Consider the following 27,963-nt stretch of genomic DNA (forward strand, 5'->3'; position numbering starts at 1 on the left):
AAGTTTTTGTGCGTGTGTGTGTGAGTTTTTTGTGTTCATGTGTAAGATTTTGTGTGTGTCTGTGTGTGTAAGTTTTTTTGTGTGTTCCTTTTTTTTCGTGTGTTTGTGTGTTTTCGTGTGTGTGTGTGTGTGTAAGTTTTGTGTGTGTGTGTGTGTGTGTGTGTAATTTTGTGTGTGTGTGTTAGTTTTGGAGTGTGTGTGTAAGTTTTCGTGTGTTTGTTTGTGTAATTTTTGTGTGTGTGTGTGTGTAAGTTTTTGTGTGCATGTAAGTTTTTGTGTGCATGTAAGTGGTCGTGTGCATGTGTAAGTTTGTGTTTGTGTGTGTGTGTGTGTTTTAGTTTTTGTGTTTGAATTTTTTTTAGTGTGTGTGTAAGTTTTCGTGTGTGTCTGTTTAATCTTTGTGTTTGAGAGTGTGTGTGTGTTTGCTAGTTTTTGTGAGTGTGTGTGTGAGTTTTTTTTGTGTTCATGTGTAATGTTTTGTGTTTTTGTGTGTGTGTAATTTTTTGTGTGTATGTAAGTTTTTGCGTGTGTGTGTGAGTTTTCTTTTGTGTATGTGTGTGTGAGTTTTGTGTGTGTGTGTGTGTTTAAGTTTTTTTGTGAATGTAAGTTTTTGTGTTCATGTAAGTTTTAGTGTGCATGTGTAAGTTTTTGTGTGTGTGTGTGTGTAATTTTTTGTGTGTGTGTGTGTGTAAGTTTTTGAGTGTTTGTTTTAGTTTTTTAGTGTGTGTGTAAGTTATATTGAGTGTGTGTGTGTGTAATTTTTTGTGTGTGTGTGTAATTTTTTTTGTGTGTGTGTAAGTTTTTGTGTGTGTGTGTAAGTTTTTGTGTGTGTGTAAGTTTTTGTGTGTATGTAAGTTTTTGTGTGTGGGTGTAAGTTTTTGTGTGTGTGTGGGTAAGTTTTTGTGTGTCTAAGCTTTTTTGTGTGGATGTTATTTTTGTGTTTGTGTGTGTATGTGTTTGTGTTTGTGTGTGTTTGTGTTTGTGTGTGTGTATTTTGTTGGTTTGTTTTTTTTTATTTTTTTGTGTGTGTGTGTGTTTTTGTGTTTGTGTGTGTATTTTTTTTTTTTTTTATGTTTTTTCGTTTGGTTTTTTGTTATCTTTTGTGTGTTTTATTTTTTTGTGTCTGTGTGTGTGTGTTTGTGTATTTGTTTGTGTGTGTATGTGAGTTTTTTTTGTTTTCACGTTTATGTTTTTTTGTGTGTGTGTGTAATTTTTTTTGTGTGTGTAATTTTTTGAATGTTTGTTTGAGTTTTCGTGTGTGTGTGTGTGTGTATGTTTTTTGTGTGTGTGTGTTTGTAATTTTTTTTGTGCAAGTAATTTTTTTTCTGCTTGTAATTTTTCTTGTGCTTTTGTAATTTTTTGTGTGTGTGTGTTTGTGTAAGTGTTTGTGTGTGTGTGTGTAAGTTTTGGTGTGTGTGTGTAAGTTTTCGTGTGTGTGTTTAAGTTTTAGTTTTTGTTTGTAATTTTTTTCTTTTGTTGGTATTTGTTTGTGTGTGTGTGTAACTTTTTGTGTGTATGTAGGGTAAGCGGGGGAGTACCTTTGGGGCCCTGGGAGGGCGTTTGGGGATCCGGGGGCCCTTGAGGATTGAGTGATCTTTTGGGAGCCCGGGAGACCTTTGGGGACCGGGGAGGGCCTTTGGGAGCCCAGTGGACCTTTGGGGCCCGGGGGTGAACCGTTGGGGGCCCGGGGGACCCTTGGGGGCCGGTTGGCCCTTTGGGAGCCCGGGGGACCTTTGTGGACCTGGGGAGGGCCTTTGGGGGTCTGAGGAGGGCGTTTGGGGGATAACATTTCGAAATTTTTACTTTTTAGTTTACTTTTTTTTTGCGGCGCATCCCTGCGGCGCATCCTGCGGCGCTTTCCTGCGGTGCCTCCCTGCGGTGCCTCCCTGCGGCGCTTTCCTGACCCCGCGGCGCATCCCTGCGGCACATCCTGCGGCGCTTTCCTGGCCCACGGCGCATCCCGGCGGCGCTTCTCTGGTCCGGGGGACCTTTGGGGGCCGGGGAGGGTCTTTGGGGCACAGGGAGGGCCTTTGGGGCACAGGGAGGGCCTTTGGGGGTCCGGGGGGCGGTTGGGGGCCTGGGGAACATTTGGGGACCGGTGGAGGGCCTTTGGGACCCCGTTGGTCCTTTGGGAGCTCGATGGGCCTTTGGGGGGCCCGGGGATGGCCTTTGGGGGTCTGGGTGGGCCTTGGGGGGCGCCGGTGGCCCTTTGGGAGCTTGGGTGGCCTTTGAGGACCGGGGGCTTCCTTCGGGGTTGGGGTAGGAGGATTGGAACCCTTTGGGTTGGGTTAGAGGACCTCACAACACTGTTCAAATGAAACTTGTGTATTATAACGACCACAGAGTTTCACCATTAAATTGTCTTCTAAAATCTCTTCAAAAATCATCTTTTAAAATGTCTAACTGTTTCGCCGAAATAGTTCCATAACCTGTCTAAAACAGTTTCGCCCAAATAATCCCTAAACATAATTCAACGTGTTCCTTTTGTTTTTGGCATCTCTGCGCTAATGCATTTCAAATTAATAAGAAACCTGATTCCCGCGCTAAAACAATTCATCGCTAAGATGTTTCTTGGAGAATTGTTTCCATGGCCATTGGCTATTAATATCATTTGGAATTCAACCGAAAGAGTTGTTTCCGAGGCAAAGACATTAATGACTTGGATCTATTACTTAAGAATCGTTTCTAGGCGAAATTTTTTAAAGTCTGACAGATGATGTCATTGGTTGATTGATCTGTAAAGAAAGGGGAATTAATTTGTTGTTTCTAAGGGGAATTATTGATTCACGATAGGTGAATTGAGGTCGACATCACAGGTGTTCCAAGGTCGATGTTGTTGTTGTTGTAAGTGCACGCTCTCAGCGAATGTCAAGGTCGATGTTGTTGTTGTTGACACATTGGAAAAAGAGGTCATTGACCCCATTAGCCACGTGTTCTCCCTAATGACTCTATGCCCATATTTGGGGTGCAAAAAAGTTGTAGGTGGCAGCAGGGGTGAGCAATGGGGCTGGTACCCCCCCTTCTACTAAAACAACACATTGTGCCCACATCGTTCTTTACTTAGGCAGCGCGCTGCCTATGATAACATAGCTAATGCTAATTCATATGATGATGATGACATAATAATAGTTTTTGATAAACTTGTAAAAAGTGAAATGAAAGAAAACGCAAGAATAAGCAGGAAACAAAATGTGATTTGTAACCATTTTAATCATGGTCGTTGTAAGTTTCGAAAGCAGTGCAAATTTTTACATATTTGTCGTAATTTTATTTTAGGTGTTTGTATTTCCGATAAGTGAAGTTGTGATCAAGTTAATCTTTGTCCTGATTTAGCTTGTTTTGAAAAGTCGTGTTGTTTTGCTCATGTATCACCAATGTCAGAGGCTAAGTTTAAAATCCAACCTTTTTTAGGGCAACACCGAAAGCATTTTTGACCCCCTCCTCCCCTGGTACATTTTCCAGTCGACTTCCAGTCTTACCCCCTGCATACCCAATGCAGAGCAATAGACTCCAGGAATCCATCCTTCGAAAGTTTCCTCCGTCCCAGGTACGTACAGGTGCCCGGTTGACCCAGCCCTTCAGGTCACGGTACCCTACTCGGACTATCCCGGAATCTCCCCTTACTCACATCCCTCCCAAAAATCCGCACCCCAATGACATAAATCCTCTCCGTGCGTCCAAGAATTTGATAACAGGTTCTGGCTTCCTTCCGTCATGTGCCGAGATAAACCTGACCCCTCCCCTCTCAGACACCCTCCACCTTACTCCCCTTTCCCAATATCATCTTCCCTTACCACACCCGCCTATAAAGAACACTCCCAATCGGACTTCTTCTCATATCACCAGGAAACCGTTCCCCCATCCCTCGCCAGTGGTGGATCCAAGGAAGGGGGGGTGCCCCCTAACCTCGTCTAAAGTAGTGTAATTTAATTAATTAACGCAATTTTGCGTTTATTAAGCTTGCTCCTAACGTAAGTTTATCGAATCTACCTATTTTGCCCCCCCCCCCTAAAAAGGTCCTGGATCCACCCCTGTCCCTCACACTCTATTCCTCGTGGGTACTCTACCAATGTGACTTTGCTTTGAGAGATCCTACATGCGAAAAAATTCTTGTAATAAATTGTCTTTCCCAAAAATTATCCGCACCATCCCAAAGCCCGAAATTAAAACCCACCGCAAGAATGACTGAAACTCAACGACAGTCAGGTTTTCCAAGTCACTTTAAATTTCCAAAATTTTTAATTACTAACGCCAAAAGCCTTAATTTTGACAAACTCACGGAACTGATGGTGCTATCGAAATTAAATCAAATTGACGTTATTGCTGTTACAGAAGCACAGTCTCAGGACCAAAGGTCTCTTTGTTTGTCGAGTTTTCAGAATTTATTAAGCTCCGTCCTTTGGATCACCCACTTGGATAAAAGGAGTATTACTATACTTAAATAGTAAAAAAGGAGTATCGTATATCAGAATTATTATTCCAGTCCCCTCCTGTTTTCTGTTATGATAAATAGCCTCGCTAAGGAATTTCCCGACAGATGGAAATTTGTGGATGACCTAATGGTTGTTGAAACCTGCTACAAAAACTTAACGTTGTGCCTCCGTTTTGCAAAAAATGCAATAACAAACCCTCGCACGGAAAACATTTTCCCCAAAAGACACTCTCCATCCAGACACCGCCTGCCACGTGCTGTTTCTGAACCCGTTCCTACCTTGTCCCGTATCCGTTGCTGAGCCTCCAGGTATGAAAAAAACCTTTGTACCCTTCATTACGGAAAAAATAAACCGCTAGTGTTCTTTTTTTTGGTATTAATTAAATACTTTTTCCACAAAATAAGCTATTCAAAGAAAAGTAAAGAACTCCATTAAACCAAGAATGAGCAAAAATAAAATGAAATAATCTACCAAGCGTGAAACTACCACAAATTAGCATCGATAAATAAATAAAACCCAAAACGAACAGAAATTACAGCAAATAACCGATTCAAACTCAAAACGAGCAGAAATTAACATAAGAAGGGCTCAAAACCCCTATGCCTTCCCAAGGCCAGAACATGATTTGCACTAAACTGAAAAAATATAAATGTTTTTACTTTTATAACTTTAATAAATCAAATAATATTAACATTTTGATTACTAAATAGGAGTATATAAATATTAAACTGACAATGCATATTCTTTTGTATTTTTTTCAGTAGAGTGCAAATTATGTTCTATCTCTATTATGACTATCTCAAAATTTTGATTGGATGTCTTTGGGGAAAGGATGGGTGCGAGAGGGGCGTTAGTTGCTCTCCAATCACTTTCAACTATTAAAAAAGGCACCAGCACTTTCAATTTCCAATCGAATGAGCCTTTTTGAAGTTTCTGCGACAAAGCTTAGAATAAAAACCTTATATGCCTCCAGGGCATAACTTACAACCTTTGCCCTGAGGGGGGGGGATGTCATCCTCAAAGACCTAATTTCCAGAACTTTCAACTACGTTGAAGAAAATTGCTATCTCAGAATTTTGATTGGATGTGTCTGGGGAAATGGTGGGCGTGAGAGGGGGATTAGTTGCCCTCCAATCACTTCCCACTATAAAAAAATGACACTAGCCCTTTCAATTTCCAATCGAGTGAGCCCTTTTATAAGTTTCTACGACAACGCCTTCTATGGAACCTTATATGCCCCAGGGCATAACTTACAACCCTTGCCTTGAGGGCTGTGATCCTCAAAGACATAATTTCCGGACCTTTCAACTACGTTGAACAAAATGGCTATCTCAAAACTTTGATTAAATGTGTTTGGGTAAATGGTGGGCGTGAGAGGAGGGGTACTTGCCCTCCAATCACTTTCGACTATTAAAAAGAGCACTAGCCATTTCAATTTCCAATGGAATGATTCCTTTTTGAAGTTTCTACGACAACGCTTTCTAAAAAAAACTTATACTTCAGAGTTCATGTTTTGAATCAGAGTTCATGGTGTGAAGACCTTTTTTTTTATTTTGACCAAAGGATTATAATTTGTATAAACGGATTATTTTGCTGAGTGAGACTTCCCTTGGGAACTGTGGATACTTTGGATTTTCATATTAATATTTTTATGATCAGTCACCTATATATATGATCAGTGACCTATATGAAGGCAGGAAATCGGAGTATTGAAATTGCTAAAAAGACAATTGAACTTTTCAAAAAAGACGATATTAATGTTGCAAAAATGATCCTATGGGAAACAGCTAAAATCAGCACAAGAGTGTCTATTAAAGTAAACCCGCATGACAACGGGATTGAAATGATTCGAGACTTTGAGGACTGCGATAAAAAAATATTGATCTTCCGACGTTTTTCATTGTAGAACCCGCTGAGGTCCCCTGTGTTCATAGCGAAGTGTCTGCTCTTCTTACTAGACAAATAACCCAGATGTACAACATGTTAGATGCCTTTATGAATCGTAAGAATTCAGATATGCCCTCCCTGACCCCTACTATAGATGATCCTGAAAAGCCATCGTATGCAGTTATAGTGAAAAATCCTCCTCGTGACCTAGACAAGCCTGGTCTCAGGAAAGAATTTCTTGAAAAGGTATGTGGGAATACTTGGGATAAAATTGTCAAGCTAAAGCCGAATAAAGTAAACTGGCGTGTCGTCACTGTATCAAAAGCAGATGCAGAAGCTGTGCTACAGGCTCTCACGAGCGGTAGCCCGAACGTCGAGGCCAAGATTAAAGGTAGTGCCTACTTCAGAATTATTAGAGGTATCCCGGTTGATTTTCTAGAAGAGGATTTACAAGCCCTAATTCCTAAATGATTTATTGCCAAGCAAAGTGGTCACTGCCGTTCGTTCAAGTTGCAGTTTGAGTCAAAAACTGATCTGATGAATGCGATAGCAAATCCGCAAGCGATTGGTTTCGAGAAAATTCGGGTCTCAGGATTTTTACTTTTTCCCCCAAGGTGCTACAAATGTCAAGCCTATGGGCATATTTCTGACGCGTGCAAGAACTCTTGTATTTGTTCAGTTTGCGGCGAAAAAAGACACTCTAGCTCTAAAAATGATCCCTGTTCTAGACCGAAAAAATGTACACTATGTAAGTCTACTGATCATCCCTGCTATAGCTACAAGTGGCCCGTAGCTCAATCTCTGCTAAAAACAGATTTCGAAATAATGCTGCGTTCAACTTCAATTCTATCGTGGAATATAAACGGAAAAGTTTCTGATAAAATTTCCTATTTTGACCCAGTTGCTCAAGGAATATAACATTATTTGCCTCCAAGAACAATATTTTGTCAGCAGACAAAAGGGAATTGATCAAAATCTCGTCGGATTGCACAGTGTTTTTCTCTCCGGCAAACATAATAGCAGTGTGTGGACGCCCCTCTGGCGGCTTCGCGATTTTGACTCGCTTACCCTGTAAATTGATCGAAGTAGGGGACCATATTTTTGCAGTTTCATATCTGAACACATCCATAATGAATGTTTACTTATCAACAAACTATCGTAACGAGAAATCCGACGTGAAGTTTATGGGGGCTTGCAAGAAAATGTGTAAGCTGATCAAGAAAAACGCAAAATCCACAGTCACGCGCTCGATATTAATAGGTGGCTTTAATTGTGATTTGACCGATAAAAGGCTCCCCAGAAGTCAGCTCCTTTGGAGCTCCATTCCTCCTTCGTATTCATTAGTTGACAAAAATGAATCCTATACCTATGTTGGCCCCAGCTCTTCAACTTCGAACCTCGATCATATTGTTTGTTCCTTTTCCATCAAACTTCGTGAAGGCTACTACTCTGAACACTTACCTATTTTTGCGACAATTGAGTGCAATATCGAAAGCAAGACCCCGCAAGAGGAAAAGTGGTTTTATGTTCAAGAATGGAGTCACGTTGATCGTCAGTTCTTATGTCCGAGTATGACACGTTACTCTACAAAATTAAAGTTCCTTTTCACCTACTTAGTTCAGAATGCAGGTCATATATTCATGAGTACGAGATCGAAATACAGCTTACGAGTTATCTTGCAGAAATAAATCACGCGCTTCAATGTGCAGAAAAGTGTGCAGTCCCATCTAGACGTGTTCGCAAAAAAACGGAAATCACCAACTGGTCTAAAAATCAAAGTCTTGTTGCAGCTTGTAATTCAACTAAATTATGGCTCCGAATCTGGAACGAATCCGATAACCCGCGCTCCAGTATAATAAACGAATTGCGCCTGAAGACAAAAAGAAAGTCCACAAGAGCCCTTAAAGACCACAAAATAATGTTGATTCAAAAAAATGTTGATAAGATAGCTAGTGATCCTTCACTTTTGTGGAAAAGTTTTAAACGCAGTGATCGGACTTCTGTCGGTTGTATTCCAGAAAAAAGCTGGATTGATTATTATAAAAGTGAGTTTTCGTCGCCTGACCTTGTTGCAGAAAGTAAATATGAAAAAGAACTTGACTGTATGCTTGCTAATTCTATTCGTTCCGCTTTTATAGTGACGCCGTCTGATATTAAGCTTACTCAAAAACAAATTAAGAAAAAATCTTCTGCCAGTGTTGATTTAATATCTGCTAAACACTTTGAACAGTGTAGTAGTCTTTTGTTGCACCACCCTTCGTTACTTTTTCAAATGTCTGTTTCTTCTGGTATTGTGCCTCAACAGTTTTGTATTGGCAAGATTACGCCTATACCGAAAAAAGGGAAAAAATATCTCGGTGATTCTTGATCGTATCGGCCTATAACCGTTTCTAGCACTACTTTTAAAACATTTGAGTCTATTATTCTTAGAGATATTTCCCAAATGTGTTCTGTGCCTGCGCATCAGTTCGGTTTCCAGAAAGAACTTAGTCGTGAGCATGCTCTTTTTTCCCTTTTTAAGGTTCTTGTAGATGTGGAAGGTTCCGGGGATTTTATTGTTCTATGTGGACTGGACATAGGCAGAGCTTTTGATTCGTGTATTTTTACCCAGATCTTCGTAGAAGCTCTAAAGAGAGGGGTTGACTTCTCAGTTCTAAGGTGTCTTCGATACATGTATAGACGTCTTCGTGCCAAAATAAAGTGCGGTTCAGAGCTTTTTAATGTGCTAAATGATGTTAGACAAAGAGGTCTCACATCCCCCCGCGCTTTTTAATAATTCAGTCATTCCAGCCCAAAGTTCTATCGCGTCCACCTCTATTTACGGAGGTTTAGACGTCCCTTTTATTACGTATGCTGATGATATCCTGAATTTGAGTTGCACTTTCTCTGGTTGTAAGAGCACTTTCTCGAAGTTAAAACTAGAATATCAGCAGATTGATTTAAGTTTTAATGTGGATAAAACTGTAGCTGTCGGGTTCAACCTTAAAGGATACTCTGATAAATCCCTCCAACTGACTGAAACTTGTACTCCCCTCTCTAAAAGCCTTATTTACCTGGGAATGACCATTGGAAATTCAGTTGATGAACTATTAATCTTGCCATCCAAAATCTTGAAAAAAAGACAAGGATAACTTATTCGTCACTTGTCTTTAAGTTTAAACACATTAGTCTTTTCGACCTTTCTAAGCTTCATAATAGTCTAACTGTTCCTCATCTTCTTGCTCTGTCTCCTATTTGGCAATTTTTTCCTGCTTCAAAAAAAAACTTGTTCACCGGATTTACTGCTATCCATGCAAAAATTTGATTTTCCTTGTTGTTCAAGGTGGAGGCTGTAAGAAATAATGAAAACTATAATTCTCATTCCTGATTAAAGATAGCCATTTTGTTCAGCATAGTCGAAAAATTTAATAACTATGTCTTTGAGGATGATTCAATCCCCACAGTCCCAGGGAGTATGAGCTGCAAATTATGAACTTTGCCATTGTTTACATATAGTATTGGCAAGTATGCAGAGTTTTTCAGGGGGATTTTTTTCTGTTGGGGGAGGGTCGAAGGTTACGTGGGAGGATCTTTCCATGGAGGAATTTATCATGGGGGAAGAGAATCAAATAGTTCTTATTGTCTGTTTAGCTGTGCTACTACTCTTGTTTGGTGGGTGTTTACTTGCTCGCGCGTTACAATGTTTTTGTTTTTTTCCGGCAATCTATCCAGTGCAGTGTTGCCACTCGACCGCGACCGCTCCGCGGCGCCGGCCTCGTCGAAAAGCGACATTTCCGCAGTGTCCTCGAATCAAAATGCGGTAAAAACTACGGCATGCCCAAAATTCTCGGAAAAAGCTGTTTTGTATTTTTGAGAGAAAATGGGTGAAAAATCTAGTTTTAATATGAATGTTGATTCAGTGTCAAGTTAAGTGTGGTGAAGATCTGTCATAATTTTGAGAAAACACGTGCTGTCTATCCTTCTTTTCAGCGGTCAAAGGTAAGCATGGTCAGCTGAGTCCGTGAACACACATTTGTCGTTCATCGTTTTCGTCAAGCACGCAACAGAAGTTAAAAATGCAGAGGTACCACAGCAGGGAAAGTCCACGGTGGGAAAACCGTATAAATGTGAAGTGAATAGTGAAGAAATTAAAAGCGATTTTGCCTTGGGCCTTCAAGCCTATCCAATAGAATAATTGATGGGTACCTAGATTCTCGTATCTCAATCTTTTTTGATTAATGTTTAATGAAAATCAATATCAAAAGCTTCAAGAAGGAACATTCAGATAAATAATACAAGACAAACAGACAAGATTAATTTCAGACAAATAATACAAGACAAACAGACAAGATTAATCGGAATCGGACTGTTCACGTGTGTCACAAACAATATCTTTGGCCAGACCATACACAATGCTTTGGTTCAAAACGTTACAGTCACGAGAAGAGGCACTAGCCTTTACTTTGAGTACACACTTGACTAGGCCGGGTTCTAGCTTTAGCACTGACTTGCCCGAGTCAAGCCCTCCTTTAGAATTGCGCTTAAGGCCACACTTAGTTTTCAGTGTTACCGAAAGAGTCACTGCACTCAGTCGGTTTTGCTTATCAGTTTTCACTTCCTTGAGCAAACTGAAGAGACGCTCGGCAATAACGTTTGAGAAAGGGAGAGAGAAAAAGCACTGAACCATTTTCCTGACATTTGGGAACATCCAACTACCATTTGGTGACTTTGTTTGCAAGATGTGGTGCCAGTAAACAACAATGTCCATGTTATCTACGTTAGGGAGATCGACAGTACTAGGTAGAGCTCCACTCGTTATAGACCGCCATTCCTGCTCCAGCTTTGCTTTATTCCAAAGCGCAGAATCGTAGTAGTAGAAGAACTGACGAAGACTGGGAACTTTCAGTTCATAACTAGAGCTTGGGGTAAGCAAGTGTACCAGGTCGTAGATCTTTTCGGAGAATGGAAAACAGTCAATAATTTGTTGAACAGCTTCGATGTAGAAATCCCTCGCGGTGCGAAGAATTTGGAGACTTTCCGCTACAAAACGGCCACTGGTAACTTCTCTCATTTCGAGACCCACAAGGATATCGTACCCTTTGTAGCAGATATAGAGATTTTCGTCGGGAAAATAGTTCACTTCGTCATGCGGATTGATGTCAACAGGGTTGACTGTTCTAACATATGAAGGCTTCATAAAGTTCATGGCTAATGTCCGAAGAAGTTTTTTCACCTGGGTTTTCATGAGGTGAAATAGGAGTTTTTCAGACTGGAACATGGTGTTGAACTGATTCAGCTGTCCCAACACGTACTCGACAAAAACATCATAACCCTCGAGTATGGGTTGTTTAGTGTCATTATTTCATGATCATTAGCATACGAGGGATCATCAAGTACCAACGAGTCCTAGTAGAACGTAAGAGTATCCCACTGTTCGAGAATACGGCGTGCACAGTTTTGAAACGACAACCACCGTGTTGGAGCCAAAGCAAGGAATCTGTGCTGTTCCACTTGAGTAAAGACTTGAAACTCCTTCCTATATGCATCTTGGCGTTTTGCACTGTGCCTGAAGTGATTGCACACAGTCCGACATAGATCTTCGAGGCTCTTGGACAGTTTTTGCAAGCATGACTTGCAATTAGGGCACACAGATGGCAGCTACATTTCAGAACTGTAACCCAGGGATATTTCCCTTCAACAAGTGTTTTGACTGAGTGGTTTATCCCCATCATAGCATTCGTTGTGTCAGAGGAGAATCCAACCCAGTTTTTTAGAGGAACACCCGCCTTATTGACATCATCCATCACCTTCACTAGCTGATTGAATAGACCAGACGCTGATCCGTCGCTGCATTCGATAAGAGCGAGCAAATCTACCCGCACATTCATTGCTTCGTCACAAAAGCTGACACAAATAGCAAGTTGTTTGGCTAAAGAGGAATCTGTGGTCTCGTCAATTACTACAGAGAAAAGATTCGTTTTCAGGTTTTCAAGAAGCTTCTCATGAAAATGAGGGGCCAACGCTTGTCGAGCAATATTAGTTGCTTTAGTTCTACCAAGAGTGGCCTGGCCTAGAAGATCTGGGCCTGGCATACTTTTCAAAAGTTTCAGCAATTCTTCAGAAAGCGAATAGGGTAGTTCGTGCTCAACAAGAAATGTCACTAGCTTCGCTTCAACAGTGGCCACTCTTTCGATTTTTGAATCACCAGAAAAATGAAGACTCAATGGCATGGTCTTAGAAGACGAAGTTTTGTTCGTGAGCTTTGGTCTGTTTGTGCCTTTTTGTGTCGTGTTTCCCCTTTTTACAAACGGAACTCCTTTGGCAGCAAAGACAGTGAACTAAAAATCTACTGTTTTGACGAGTCGGTACCTTTTCCTTTTGTAACCATTCATTAAAGTCAGAGTCTCTTTCCCACTCAATCTTTGTTCGTTGTTCTGCCAGTTTCTTTATGATCCTCGATTTTTTTTGGAGGGTTCACTATCGTCCGATTCTTTATCACCTTCCTTATATTCCTGATCGATATCTATCACTTTTGCCATTATGTTGTTACACGTTTGGTCTATAAACAAGAGAAATATTTAGCTATTATGCCCTTTCTTTCATGGATTGACTTGCTGGTGAAAGAAACGAACCTGCATTAGTTTAATTTCTTCCAGCACCAGCCTGCTGAGAACCCTTTGTTCTTTCCGAATAAATCCTTCGCCAGGAATCTGGCTAAAGTCGGAAATTTGGCAGAAGTAAGGCAGGAAGTTTTGATCAGTTTCGTCAAAGCAGATATGACGTCGAATTACAGTAGATATGACGTAAACACACATATGTTACGTTTTTGCTGATACCCCTGTTAGCACGGTGACTGCGGATTTGCAGTTAGTCGTTTTGCAGTTACCGTGATATCTGATATACGGTTCACTGCAAAAAAGACTATTATATTGCTGAAATTGCACTTTTCAAAAGTCATCCCAAAAGAAAAACTGATATCCAATTACATAACTAAGTGCTGAACTTCTTTCTCACCAATTTGACAAAATTTGATGAAAATGAGATGACTTTTCAGATACCACGAGCAGATACCACGGCCGGACCGTGATATCTGAATATCAGTTACCGCGGTAGCTGACCAATTCCGAGCTACTAGTCTGGCGAAAAATTGAAGCTCAGAAACGAATTTAGCGTATCTCCTTACCCCAATTTCCAACATCTAGTCAACTTCAAATAAAAAAATACGTATAACAAATTATCCGGTTTCAGCCGGATTCTGGACGAAATATATGTCCGGCTAAAAAATGATTGTCAGATACGGTTTCAGCATGCCCTCTTACCCTGACATCGAGTATCTTATCAACTTCAAATAAAACTTTTACTTTTAACAAACTTTCCGGTTTGTTTTAACAAGGAAATTGCTAATTTCGAAAAAAATTATATTTCTTCATCGTGATTTTGATGATCTCTTCTAGTGAGATTCGGGTTTTCAAAACTTTCGGTAAGAACTACACCTCTCGTTGACACCATATGATGAATTCGAATTTTGAAATGATGAAGTAACGAACTGGCAACTAGTTAAAACACACATTTTGGTAAACAGAAAACATATCATAGAAGCCACCCACCCCCTAGGATAGGCCAGTAATTTTTGGCTCAATAAACTCTTTCTGACCTGATTGCATCCAGGGCCATAACGACTAGGCGGGAGGCAGGGCGCCCCCCTCTGAATATTGTCGGCCAGTCGTTAAAAAGTAGCCGAGTCAACGCGCAGCGCCGCTATTTTTCGTTAAAACAATCAATTTTTTACTTGGAAACAGTAGATTTTTCTTAAAAACAGTCGGTTTCTTCTTGAAAATAGTTGTTTTTCTTAAAATCAGCCGAATTTTCGTCAACACAGTTGTTTTTTTCTCAATAATAGTCGTTTTTGTCTGCATAAAACAGTCGGTAAAAATGACCAGCCAGTCGATAAATACCTCCCCCCCCCCATATTTTGGCTAGTAACGGTTCTTACGACACCTAGGCTACTTAAATATAGGTACTACTTACCATCAATGCCATCAGACAATCCTGTGAAATAAAACAAGTCTGTCTGGTCCTTATTGCTAACTTGAAAACACTTGGGCTGAGCTGACAGAGGTCATGAAGTCATGAGATGAACTGAGAAAATCAAACGTCAAAGTTTCGTCAAACCCACAAAAATAACTCAACCCCCTCTGAACACACTGGCCTCCCAAGGGACAAGCTGCCGACCGCCGACGGGTCATTAATTAAGGTCCGTAGTTGACTTCTACGAAACGAGTCGGACGCGTCTTTAAAATCCCCATTTTATGAAACAAAGACATTTGCGAAAGATAAGAAACTTAGTTGGACAAATTTTACATACGGGAACAAATGCGGTATAAAAAGCCATTTCGTGGCATAATCGCGGCGTGCGGCATGATAAAAATTTCATGCGGTATTTCTCTCAGAATCGCGGCGTAATGCCGCGAAATGCGGCATAAGTGGCAACACAGATCCAGTGATAAATCTATTGTTAATGCAGATAGCTAATTAGCATCTACACAACAGTCTCTTTTATATGGTAATGAATGATTGATTGGTTTAACACCGCTAAGTCAAAGATCCTCTTCTACTCTTTCCAACCAATCGCGGAGTCGGAGCTTTGGATCCCAGCCAGAGGGCGTTTATCTTGATAAACCAATTAATCTGGATTTGGACTGTCAGTTGGTCATAACTCGCCTTGGAAAAGCAGCCATTAGAGGTAAATAAAAAGATACAAGTTCGAATGCGCAATTTAGTGGGTTAAACACTAAAATAGAGGGGAGGGGGTAATTTCACTGAAGAATTTTTAACTTAGTAAGTTGTCGCATAAAATACAGAAACTATGAATTTGTTTATTTTTTGCAAGGTATCTTTGTTATGTAGGAGGGTTTTGTGCCTTATAAAAGAGTAACGTTAGGCCAAAGCGGTAAGCGATGTTTGGTAGTTGAAGAAAAGATTTGGGGAAAATGAGAAAAAAGAAAAAGTTGCAATTGTAATTTCCGAGGCGACACACGTCAAAGGACAGATTTCGACCAACGACACTTTAAAGCCCAGCGCCCACTAGCGCCCACTAGCGCCCAAAGAACCTAAATTGGAAGAGGGCTCACATTAATTTTGGAAGAGGGCTTACTTGAACGGAAATTGGAAGTTCTAATGCTATTCTTAAGTAATAGTAGATATTGCACCACAACAAACTAACGTTTTCTGTCATTTGTGCAAAATTCCAGCATAACCAAATGATTTAAAACCGTCCACAAAATGTAAACTGAATTGTGTCGAGGACATAATGCCACGTGACGCAGTCCATATACTGTAAACGGCTGCTAGTGACTTACTTACTTAGATTTGGGTCCTCCCACGCCTTGAGGCACATAAAGCAGCAATTTTTCCCTTCCATACCTCTCGATCCTGGGCCAATGACCAGAGCTCCTCCATTGACCTTCTTAAATGTTTAGACTTTTTCTCTAGTGACCAACCGGCGGTTGAACGCTGCATAATGCTACTGGGCTGACCAGGCGGTTTCCAAACATCATATGGGGTACTAGTGATCATTATTCTTAAATTTCTTGTAACTAAATTGACTAATTTAAGGTCTAAAAAATTGCGCATAGCGGTATATGTTCACGTCAGCTATTATCGAGAAGGGTCAGTTGGTTTTCCTGTTGGCGGGGGGGGGTATCTGAAGCCTTGAAAGGTGCATTTTATGCATAAATTTTCCAATTCTTAGTGAACTTTCTAACAAATATTCAAAACGAGGAGAAGGGGGGTAAACCCCCTAAACTCTTTTCGTTCTAAGGAATACTTGCGGACTAAAGTTGTTAGGTATATGGGTACTGCAGGGTTACAGCTCCTCTCTTATCCTCTAAATATTTAAAATACAATAAAAAGGATGACGTTCTCGTAGCTACCGGCACGGAAGAGGGAAAGGTAGATAGAAGAATATTTTAATAATAATACTAAAACAAGCTATAAAAACACTATTAAAAATTTCAACACTTTTTTGCCGGGAGGAGGGCCAAATTCGGAATCAAAACAGAAGCGAAAGCGAACACTTGACACAAAGGAAACCATTGTTTCCAAAATAGGGTTTGCCAAGCAAATTGTTACTTCTCTCAGTGCCTAGCTTAAATCTAGATTTTTCATGTTTTCTTGCATAGTGGCTGTGGGGCTATCATTAATCTTTAAATTTTGCCATATGTATTAGTTCAGCGGAGGTTATTTTTATCAGCCTTCGATTTAATTTCTGACAGCGTCAGATAAGACAAAAAGAACACAAGTGTTTCAGATCGTACGAACGGTAATGGACTGTGTTTTATATCACTGCTTAAAAAAATAAAAATAAATGAAGGAAAACTACAAATCTTAAAAACAGCTTTGTAAATCTTGTCGAATGCCGACATATCTCTAATAGGCTTGTTTTAAATCGGTACTTTCGAAAACTCCAATGTTTGAATGAGGATGTAGAATGGGGCTATACCTTCGACGTTCACTTGAATGCCTATTTTCCTTCGTTAATTCTACTTCATCTAGTTCAACTCTTCTTTTATCACAATAAGTGGCTGCAATTCAATTTCTTCTATGCATTCTATCAAAGTTAATTGCCGTTATTCAATTTCTTCTGTGCATTCTTTTATTTCTTCTATGCATTCTATTGCAGTAAGTTGCTGCAATTCAATTTCTTCTGTGCATTCATTTTCAGATTTGCTATATTTAATTCGAGCATTGATTAATTTATAATTTAAAAACTATTTTATTATATATTAATATTGATTATTATATTACTTTATATGAGGATTTATTTGTTTATTGGAGTTATTCGCAGTAATAAGTTCGTTGCTGATCGACGGAAAAAATAAATTAAAAAACAATATTTGCAGACTTATTTAAATTTACAAGGCGTTAAGTCAAATCATCATTTACATTTTCATACAAGTGCGCAAAATGTAAGACTGTCAGGGAGTTTACTAACTCAGTTAATGAGATACTCATGAAACTCAATGTTTTAAACTATAACATTATTTTAAAAGGTTGATTGAAATTTTAAATTAAAATCATGACGTAATTTAAATTTTTTTATTTTAAGTAAAACTATGACGTAGTTGATTTTTTTTTTTAATTTAATAATGTAATTATAACGTAAGTGTACCGTAATTGTACTGTTTCCTGACTTAGAATATTTTTCAGGTGAAAATATACAAACTTTCCTTGCCAAGCTTACCACGCCTATCCAGATTTACTAAGCTTACCTTAAAAACACAATAAATTTCGTATCCAAAACACTTTGAATTTCTCCCTCAAATTATATGCCTTTCTGAATCTTTCTTGTCATTTAATTTAATCTTGGCCTACGTTGCCAGTTACCGAATGGCCACTACAAACTCGTTGTCTGAATCTTGTTTAAAATATGATGGGGCCTTGGTAACTTGGTGGGTATCTTGGCAGATTTTGGCAATTTAGAATTATTTGAGAAGCTTTTTAGTGTTGGATATTACAGTTATAGTTCGTGGTATCTTGGCAGATTTTGGCAATTTAGAATTAATTGAGAAGCTTATTATTGTTGGATATTAGCATAATATTTGGTGGTGTATAATTGGTGGTATTTTTGTAAATTTTTGCAATTCGGAATTATTTGAGAAGCTTTTTAGTGTGGGATATTACCATTATACTAGGGGGTATCTTGGCAAATTTTGAAAAGACCTTTAAAGTAGACGGTTCAAAAACTTTAAACTAGACACTTTACTGTGAGGGCACCAAGAAGGTAGGAGGAGGCTTTGTGTCTGCCTCTGACAATCAGCACTATAATTTCCGTATAATGCCCATTTTATTTGCTTTTTTTATTAATGGTCTTCTGAAATTCTAAAGGTATTCTGGCCTACGTTCTCAGTTACCGACCTGCACTAACTCTTGTTGACTGTATTTTCTTTAAAAGATATTGGCAACTATGGCATTGGCTATGTTCGGAAGCTATTTTGCGTTGAAGCTGTACATTATCAAAATATTTGAGACTGGGGCATTTCAACGGGACTCTTCCACATTGCCAAGTTATTTTGAATTGCTGCATCTGTTGATCATAGTTGCAGAGCAACACTTGCAAATCCCGGGCTAAAGCGTGTATTTTCTGTTTTTTATGTGTTTTCTAGGGGATTTGTGGATCTGCAAACTTTCTGCTTTGATTACGTTTGTGACGCAGCTGAACGATTTCCTGCGAGTATAGACCGTCTGTAAAACAGTTGGTTTACAGATGAAAAAAAAAAAAAAAAAATGCTTAAAAGCTCCTATAACACTTTGCTGCTATAAAGAAATTCTATGTAATTCGTGAAATAGGAATCAGATCACCAATTCCTAATCCAGCTGCCTGAAGACGCATCTCAAATGTTGACTGATAATTGCAACCATATTCCACTGAGACTTGCTAGATTAAAAAAACAAAACAATACATGTAGGCATACCAAGACATCAACTGTTACTTCTTACTAAGGTTGATAGAGGTCTAAGCGCCTCTTTTGATAGTTATCTTGATATCAGTTATCTTGAATTTCGAAAGCCGTCACCAGCGCAGTTGTCAGATTTCTTTCGAACCTCCTAAAAACCCCAAGAATAACGCTAGTTAATACCTCTCATCCAGTTCTGCTGAAATACAGAAACTTTTCCAACTAATGTCCAGATGATAAGAATTCTGAGGACCCCAATCATGTAGAGAGGTGGATTCCGGTTTTGACCCCGAAAGGGGATAACGTGGAAATGAAGTTCTTACTTTCCGCTAAGTTTGACTGGGATCTGTCAACTGCTGTGGGGATGCCCAGACTACAAGAATGTATCCTCCTTCCTCTATTTGGCACCGTGGTAGGATTGAGTTACAAGTACCCAAAAATGTCACTAGTCACAATGTCAGTTATTGCTTTCATATTGAGAGGTGGAATCTGGTCTGGACCCCATAAAGGACAGTGTGGAATTCAGTTCTTACTTTCCACCGAGTTATGTTGGAATCCCACAAGTCCTATGGTGATATCCTGACTATAAGTATGTATCCACCATCTCCTCTTTGACACCGAGGTAGGATTGAGTCACAGGTGCCCAAAAATGTCAAAAGTCGAAATTTCCCATAAAGTCATATAGAAATGAATCGAGGTCTGACAAACTGGTCAGGTAAACATCATGGACCCATGAACTAAGCAATGTCAACTCGCTAAAATTCATTCCAGGAAGTCTTTGTAAAGACTGCGTTTTTTTTTCAGGAAAACGGTATGCTTTTTTGAATTTTACAATATTTTGCAGTTAGTAATTTGTTGAAACTGTAAGTGTGCGGAGGAGGAGATTGAAACCCCTCTTTTTGCCTTATTGGGCGTCCTTCTGTTAATAGATTGAGTCACAGGTACCAAGAAATGTCACTTATCTCTTCCTTAGAAAGGTGGATTCCGGCCTCGACCCCCAAAAGGGATAATGTGGAAATTAATTCTTATTTTTTTGCAAGTTTTGCTGGAATCTGACAACTGTTGTTGCGATGGCCTTAATAAGTTCATAAGTTAATAGAGTTAAACTATAGAGAAAAAGTTGATATACTTCCTTTTTGGAAAGGGTGCTTTGATTTTTGTGACTTAATTTCACCATCCGGCCAAATTATTTCAAATGTGTCAATTTCATTTTAACCAAGAAAAAAAATTCCAAAAAAATACTCGGAAAAGTATAAAGACTGGAGATTTATTGAATATCGACTTCAGCGCCATCTATTTAAAATGAAAGATGCCAACTAGAAACTCTTAATTTTAAAGGATATCATTAAGAAGAATCATCCCATCTGAGGGAATTGATTAATTCTCTATCTGAACATTAAGTCAAAGTTTCCTTCGCATGCTAATGTAAAATTTAGCACGTCACAGTAAGTATTTTAATTTGCATTTCAGAGAAAAAATGCAGAGAGAAATAACTCCCATCTTTTTAAAACCTGATTGGTAGAAATATTGAGCCAATACAAAGAGGGTACAGTGTTTGAGTCACAACATTTTATACAAGTTTTTCTCTGTTACTCTATGGTTGAATCAATTGCTGGTAGATTAATGAGCAAAAATAAAATCAAATAATCTACCAAGCGTGAAACTACCACAAATCAGCATCGATAAATAAATAAAACCCAAAACGAACAGAAATTACAACAAATAACCAAGCCAAACTCAAAACGAGCAGAAATTAACATAAGTTGGGCGCAAAACCCCTATGTCTTTTCAAGGCCAGAACAAAATTTGCACTTTACCGAAAAAAATATAAATGTTTTTACTGTTATAACTTTAGTAAATCAAATAATATTAATATTTTGATTACTAAATACCAGTACATGTATATTAAACTGACAATGCACACTTATTTGTATTTTTTCAGTAAAGTGCAAATTTTGTTCGGGCCTAGGGAAGGCATAGGAGTTTTGCGCCAAACTTATGTTAATTTCTGCTCGTTTTGAGTTTCCGCTTCAAATCCGCTTCAAATGGAACTTATTTCTCAACTGATAGTTTTTTTTAAAACGATTATAAATGTTTGGTTACTATACAGAGGAAAGCGGTCCTGATGGAAGGGGCGCTTCTCTTTAACTAGGTTAGATTTGTGTTTCTTATACATAGTATCAAGAAGAGGCTTATCTTTCAGGGTTTTTTTTTTTTTTTTTTTTTTTTTTTATCTTCAAAGATTTCTTTAGACTTGAACACATTGTCGTGTTTTTGGTCTTTAGGTTGATTTTCATTGCGCTGACCAAAAGACCAAAACGAGTTGCTTCTGTAATAGCTAACAAGAGGATTATTTCGCAAAAGAAGAGTTGACTTAATTTCAATTTTTATATTTTTATCTCAGTTGCTTTGATGTTATCATCGAAGTGACTCTAATACCTTTTTTTCCCGACATGAATCAGTTGCAAAAATTGAATTTTATTGGCGGTGGTTTTATTTGTTTTTAGTTTAGTTTGTTTTTTATCTTTGTCTTTCCTGTGCTGAAGACGCCTAGTTTGGATACAGGCAAAATATCCGCGTTGTTTTTAGTTTTCCATCTTTTCTCTCTACTGGCTGCAGTCTCGTTTGCCATTTTTGCATTGAGTTTTTTTTCTGTTTGTTCATTTTTTTGTAATGGCTAGCCAGTTCGGCTTTAGATCTTTGATTCGTCAATTGTACGGGCAACAATTAGCTGCTTCTGTCCCTTATTATTTTTCTTTGGTTTAAAAATGCGATTTTTTTAAATCAAAAAATTTTCTTAAAAAATGCAAGAAGGAAACAGCGATTCCAAAATCTTTTAAAATATATACCTATTTTGGCATTGAAAAGTCTAAATTAAAAAACAAATTAAGCCTAATGGGTTTAAATCTCGTAATTTCAGAGCAAAAACAAAAACATTTTAAATTGTCCAAAGACTTAATTTTTGTTGAAAACCTTTTAAGGAATAACCTTCCATCTGATATTTTTCTAGAAATTAAGGATATGGCCCTTATGTATTTTTGCCATGATTTTCATTTGTCGAAGGTTCGTTTGGTTAACAAGTATAATATACTTTTGTTTGGAAAGTTCCAAGATCCGGATGTTTATTATTCTCAATTTCCAATAAAATGAGCCCTTTTTGAAGTTTCTACGACAACGTTTTCTAAAAGAACCTTATATGCTCCCAGGGCATAACTTACTACCCCTGCCCTGAGAGCTCTGAGGGGGTTATCATCTTCAAATACCTAATTTCCAGAACTGCCAACTACGTTTTAAGATTAATGCTCATTTTGAGCATTTTTAGGCTGACTTTTAAGTTCGACAGATTTTCTCACCCCGATGGAATATTTTCAATATTATTTTTGTGATGTTACTTACTAGTTCAATGAAAAAGCTACGTTTTTGGGGAAGCTTTTGGTTCCTTTACGTGTACGTAATGGACTGAAATACCCTTACAGGCGTCTTCTTTTCTTCGATATATTTGCTTACTTGGTTATTCAGCGTAAGCAGCAAATTTATGGCAAATCCAGTCAAGAATTTTTTTTTGAAACGCTTTTTGGGTCTCATTACAAAAATGACGTACATCGCAAAAACATAAGTCGTTCCCACAACAGGATTTCCGTTCTTAATTAGATAAAATTGAATTCAGAAAGCAATATATTTTCACCGTTAGTACTGTTAAGGTTAGGGTAGCATCTTAAGAAATTTTCTACCCACAAAAACTCACCAAAAATGTATTTAAAAAAAGCGATTGTAAAAGTTTAAAGATAATTTTTGTACATACATTTCCGCGTGTTCATTTTGCAGACAATAAAGCTCAACTTATTTCAAAGTAAAAATATATTTCCTTATTTTTATAATTTCTTTTTATGCTAAAAACTCAATTAGCATTTCCCTTTTTCTGCTATAATTCAAATATTGGAATTGAACTTATACTGAACATATTACTTTCAAAGGTCCTATAGTCAAATTTAAGATGATATTCAAGAAACTTCAAACTACTTTTCAAGTTAAAACCTTGTTGATTGATATAGCCTATTTATGGTGAAAATTACATTTTTTCTACTGAAAAGTACAATCTTAATAATTGCAATAATTTGTTAGAATTCAATAAGCAAGTCACAATTTCAACAGAAAAATTGGATTTTTTTGTGACTTGTTTGAATTAAATAAGCAAGTCACAATTCCAATAGAAAAATTGGATTTTTTTTTGACTTGTTTGAATTCGAGCAAAACATTTTGTTGGAAATCAATTTTTTTTTTCCACTTCAGACACGACACCAAAAGTGCCGTTTTTAGTGCCATTTGAACTTGATGATAGTGGAATTTATATGAAAGACGTAGAAATGTGCAATATCTTTTATATGAGCTATAAAAGATCTACCAACGATGCTCCGGTAGCCTTCTAGTGCCACCCTTTGAGAAATGGCACAAAAAGTGCCATTTTAGTGCCATATGGTACTTGCAGATGGCAGAATTTATAAGAAACACGTAGATAGGAGAAATAGCTTTTTAATGAGTCATTAATAAAACTCTTTATGATGTTCTGGTAGCCCGCCAGACCTGTTGAAAAACACAAACAAAAAAAAACAAAAAAAAAACGGGAGACAGATCAATGCTACCGATGCAAAAAAGTGATTTTCCTTGTTGTTCAGGGAGGGGGACTGTAGCTTCCTGTACAAGGTTTTGACCACGTTGATTCCAATGGTACACTTTTCGTTTTCATATGACGCCATTTTCGAGGGTGTGGCTTTTTTTTCGAAATCAACATAAATTTCTTGTCGCGATAAACTTTTACTTTTAAGACGAACCGAAATAACAGTTAACGTTCCTGAGTGAGTGTCAGATGGACATTTTTTTTTCACTATGTAGTTTTTTTTCAAAACGCATTTTTAACCTTTTGGTTACTATAGGCTGTGGTTCGCTCTTTACTAGGTTGCAGCTGCCGCTGTAACCATGATACCTTGCAGGGATATGCTTTAAAAAAATGAGCCTAGGAAATGACGAAAAAAACACAACAACAGCGAATACCGATATTCCCGAAACGATACATGGGATACCAATACGCTAATACGCGCGATATCGATACACCCGATACCACATACAGCCCTTCCTCAGGGACTATGGAGGCCATATCATCATCAAAACCATATATATTGGACCTTTGAACTATTTTAAACAAAATGCCAATCTCGAAATTTTTATAGGACTAGCTGGGGGGGAGGGAGCCTGCAGGGAGGGGGGCTATTAGCTCTCCAATCTTTTTGGTCACTTAAAAAGGGCACTTACAAATTTAATTCCCTTTCGAATCAGCTATTACACACCTCTCTATGATGCTCTGGCCACCCCCTAGCCCTTCTAGAAAAAAAAAAAGAAAGAAAAAAATAAAGGGAGACAGATCCGTGCTACTCATGCAAAAAAGTCATTTTCCTTGGAGTTAAAGGTGGGGACTTTAATTATCCTACAAAAGGTTTTCGACCATGATTATTCCAATGGTACACTTTTAATTTCGATTTGACGCCATTTTCAAGGGGATTCAGGCTCTTTTTCGAAATCACCATAAATTTCTTTTCGCAATTAAATTTTACTTTTAGGATTAACCGAAATAATAGTTACCATTCCTGATTCAGTGTCAAATGGCAATTTTTTTTCACTAGACATTTTTTTTAAAACAAGTTTTTCAACTTTTGATTACTATGGGCTGTGGTTCGCTCTTTACTAGGTTGCAGCTGCCGCTGCAACCATGATTAAGCCGATAGGCCTGGATAATGGGATAGAACCAAAATTTTAAGGTCTCGCCAAATAAAGCAAATAAAAAAACCTGAAGACAGATCAGTTCTACCCATGCAAAAAGTGATTTTCCATATTGCTCAAAGGGAGGGGGGGGGACTGTAATTATTATTTAATTTAAAAATTTCTTTCATAGCATGGTTGCAGAATTTGAATTTTACGTCAGAAATAGCACTAGTATATATATATATATATATATATATATATATATATATATATATATATATATATATATATATATATATATATATATATATATATATATATATATATATATATATATATATATATATATATATATATATATATATAAAAAAAAAAAAAAAAAAAAAAAAAAAAAAAAAAAAAAATATATATATATATATATATATATATATATATATATGTATATATATATATATATATATATATATATATATATATATATATATATATATATATATATATATATATATATATATATATATATATATATATATATATATATATATATATATATATATATATAATATATATATATATATATATATATATATATATATATATATATATATATATATATATATATATATATATATATATATATATATATATATATATATATATATATATATATATATATATATATATATATATATATATATATATATATATATATATATATATATATATATATATATATATATATATATATATATATATATATTAATATATATACATGTCCCATCCTCAACGCCTCGCTCTTTACGCTAAAGTTTTTCATTGTTTAAAAAAAATAGAGTTGTGAGAAAGTCAAACTTTAGCGTAAAGATCGAGGTGTTGAGGAGGGGACAGCCCCTTCCATATACGGAATAATTTATGTTCGTTTTAAGTTTTAATGTCGCTCCTTACTTTCAGTTTAAAAAACTTGTTTTTTTTATTTAATCAAATTAGAGAGTCAGAGGAGAAAAAAGAAAAGATTATTTTAGAGCCAATTTTCCATTGGTGCCACCCAAACGTTAATTATCCCTCACTAATTATCCTTACAACATACTTCAGACCAGCAAAATCATGTATACAGCTATGTACATCTAAAACACGTAAAAATTACCTGATTGGAGTCTTTTCTGGCTCCAAAAAGCTGTCAACCCATTGGTTTATACTTTTTGAAGCCAAAGGAACAGTAACTCCAAATGTGGATTCCTTCGGCAATGTCTTTGAATATTAGCAATGGGGGCATACTAAAATGTCTTCCCGGGACTTGACAAATATCAGTTTTGGTTTCTTGTTCCATTTTGCTGACTATGAAATACAAAAACTGATGAGTATCTTTAAGTTCGTTGTTTTAAAAGGGCCAATATCTAAAGATAAACAAGTCTAAACTTAGGTAAACGGGATGGAGGAAACCTTTGTTGAAATTATTTGCAATTAGTTGGAATATTTGCAGTTATTAAATAAGGTAAATACTTTTAATGCATAGAGCTTTATTTAATAGTATAAAGAGGCAATTTTTTTTACTTTCAGGCAAGTGGGTGACTAAAATTGTTCATATTATATGGGCTTTGCCTACTTGAAAATTGAAATAGGGGCAACAGAGATTTTTGGGTTGACTCATGACGGATAATGTCCACTGGACTTGGAGGCAAAACGGGGGAATGAGATATTTTCAAACACTTTGTGTTTTGCCTATTGGCAAAGCCCAGCAGAATCGCTGCGGGGAGACCAAGATTCTTTAGTTGACTTTTAACTGGCAATGTTCACTGGATTTGAAGGCAAGCAGACGACTGAGACTTTTTCAAGCACTCTCTGTTTTGCCGATTGGGAAAGCCCACCAAAGTCAGAATGGGTTAATGGCATAGATTTTAGGTTGAAAACTTACTTCCAACAAGTCGTCTGAACTCGGAGGACGAATGGGCGACCTTGATTTTTCATATTGTAATGGCTTTGCCTGCTTAGAAAGCCCATGTGGGAATCACAGGCAGTCAACCTGGATTTAGGATTGACACTTGACCGAAAAATTGTCTGGACTTGCAGGTGAACAGGTGTCCGATCTCAGTTGCTGACAGAAAAACGATTACAAAGCTTAAAAATAGGATACGGGAAATGGCATTGACGGATTATTTTTCGACACTACCACCAGTTTTTGTAATCTTTTGTAAGCTTTTGTAATCTATTGAGTTTGAATAATAATACCAAATCTTGATAGGGAAGGAGAATGCATCTCGTTCAAACGCATTTCCAGTGAAAACGCGCTAGCGTGGAGCAGTGGGTAGGAAAAGTCCTTTTTTAAAATGTAAGTTCAAATTCGGTTGTTAAATTTAAAATAGTCTCTAACTACTTTTTAAAAATCTGTATAGCCTGCAAAACCTTCTGATAAAATGACTTTGCTTCCAAAAGAGGGTGCATTGTTTTTTCTTCAAATATAATTTGCTCTCTGTATTTTTCAGTCTCTGTGCAAGGTTCAATAAGCTAAAATTCTAGTTCAGAAGGCTCAACCTAGTTCAATCTATTTTTGCAGCGCAAAGCCGTATCGGGGGGGGGGGAGACTGCGTATGACCCCCCCCCCACGATTTTTGTTCGGCTAATCAAAACGAAATAAATTTTCTATGCGTTTTAAAGTTAGTTTTTGTAACCCCATCCCAACTAAAAAAAAATATTCCCCTCCCATCCCCCGACCAAAACTATGGATACGCCCTTGCTGCAGCATAAACTGTTCCATGTGTTGCAGCACATTTTAATACGTCTGTCAATGAATTTTTTCCGATTTTTTTCCCCACGTTTTTTCCTTGCCATGGAGCAAGGCTGAATCAGGGGAATTCAGGATTTACCCCTCCCCCGGCCCCCCAAATTTTTTTTGACTCGTAAAAACGTAACGAAAATGAACATAAACGAATCCTTGATATATCTTTTTTTAAGTATTTTGTGACCATCCCCCTCTTCTCTATAAAATCCTGGATACGCCCTTGCCATGAACTCTTACTGAGTTGACTTTATTAAAATCGATTTTTTCTTTTTTAGTCGTAATATTGTTGCTATTGATTTATATTTTTATATTATTGTGAAGTCGAAGTGCAGTTAATTAATGAAAGTGAATTATGTTATACAATTAACAAGTTAATAATGCTTAATTGTTGTGCGGAGTTTTCTACGCATACATTTTTCGTTTGGATTTTATAGTCAAGTTGACCTACGGACTCCTAAAAAGTTAGTCTTCTTCTTCTTCTAACTCACAGCAGGCGGGCTATTCAGTTGGTACTATTTAGCCCTCTTCTTTTTGCTTCACTCTGTGGGCTACAGAGCTACTGTCTTGGTTGTCTCTTATTTATTAGATATTCTCAGATATCTTTCAGTAGATCTTTTGACTCAAGGAGTTCAAATATAAGATGATAGATATCGATTTCTGTTCTCTGTGTGGAGGTATA

Source organism: Artemia sp. Qi Xiang Cuo, chromosome 15, assembly GCF_049724085.1.
Source record: "Artemia sp. Qi Xiang Cuo chromosome 15, ASM4972408v1, whole genome shotgun sequence".
NCBI lineage: Eukaryota > Metazoa > Arthropoda > Branchiopoda > Anostraca > Artemiidae > Artemia > Artemia sp. Qi Xiang Cuo.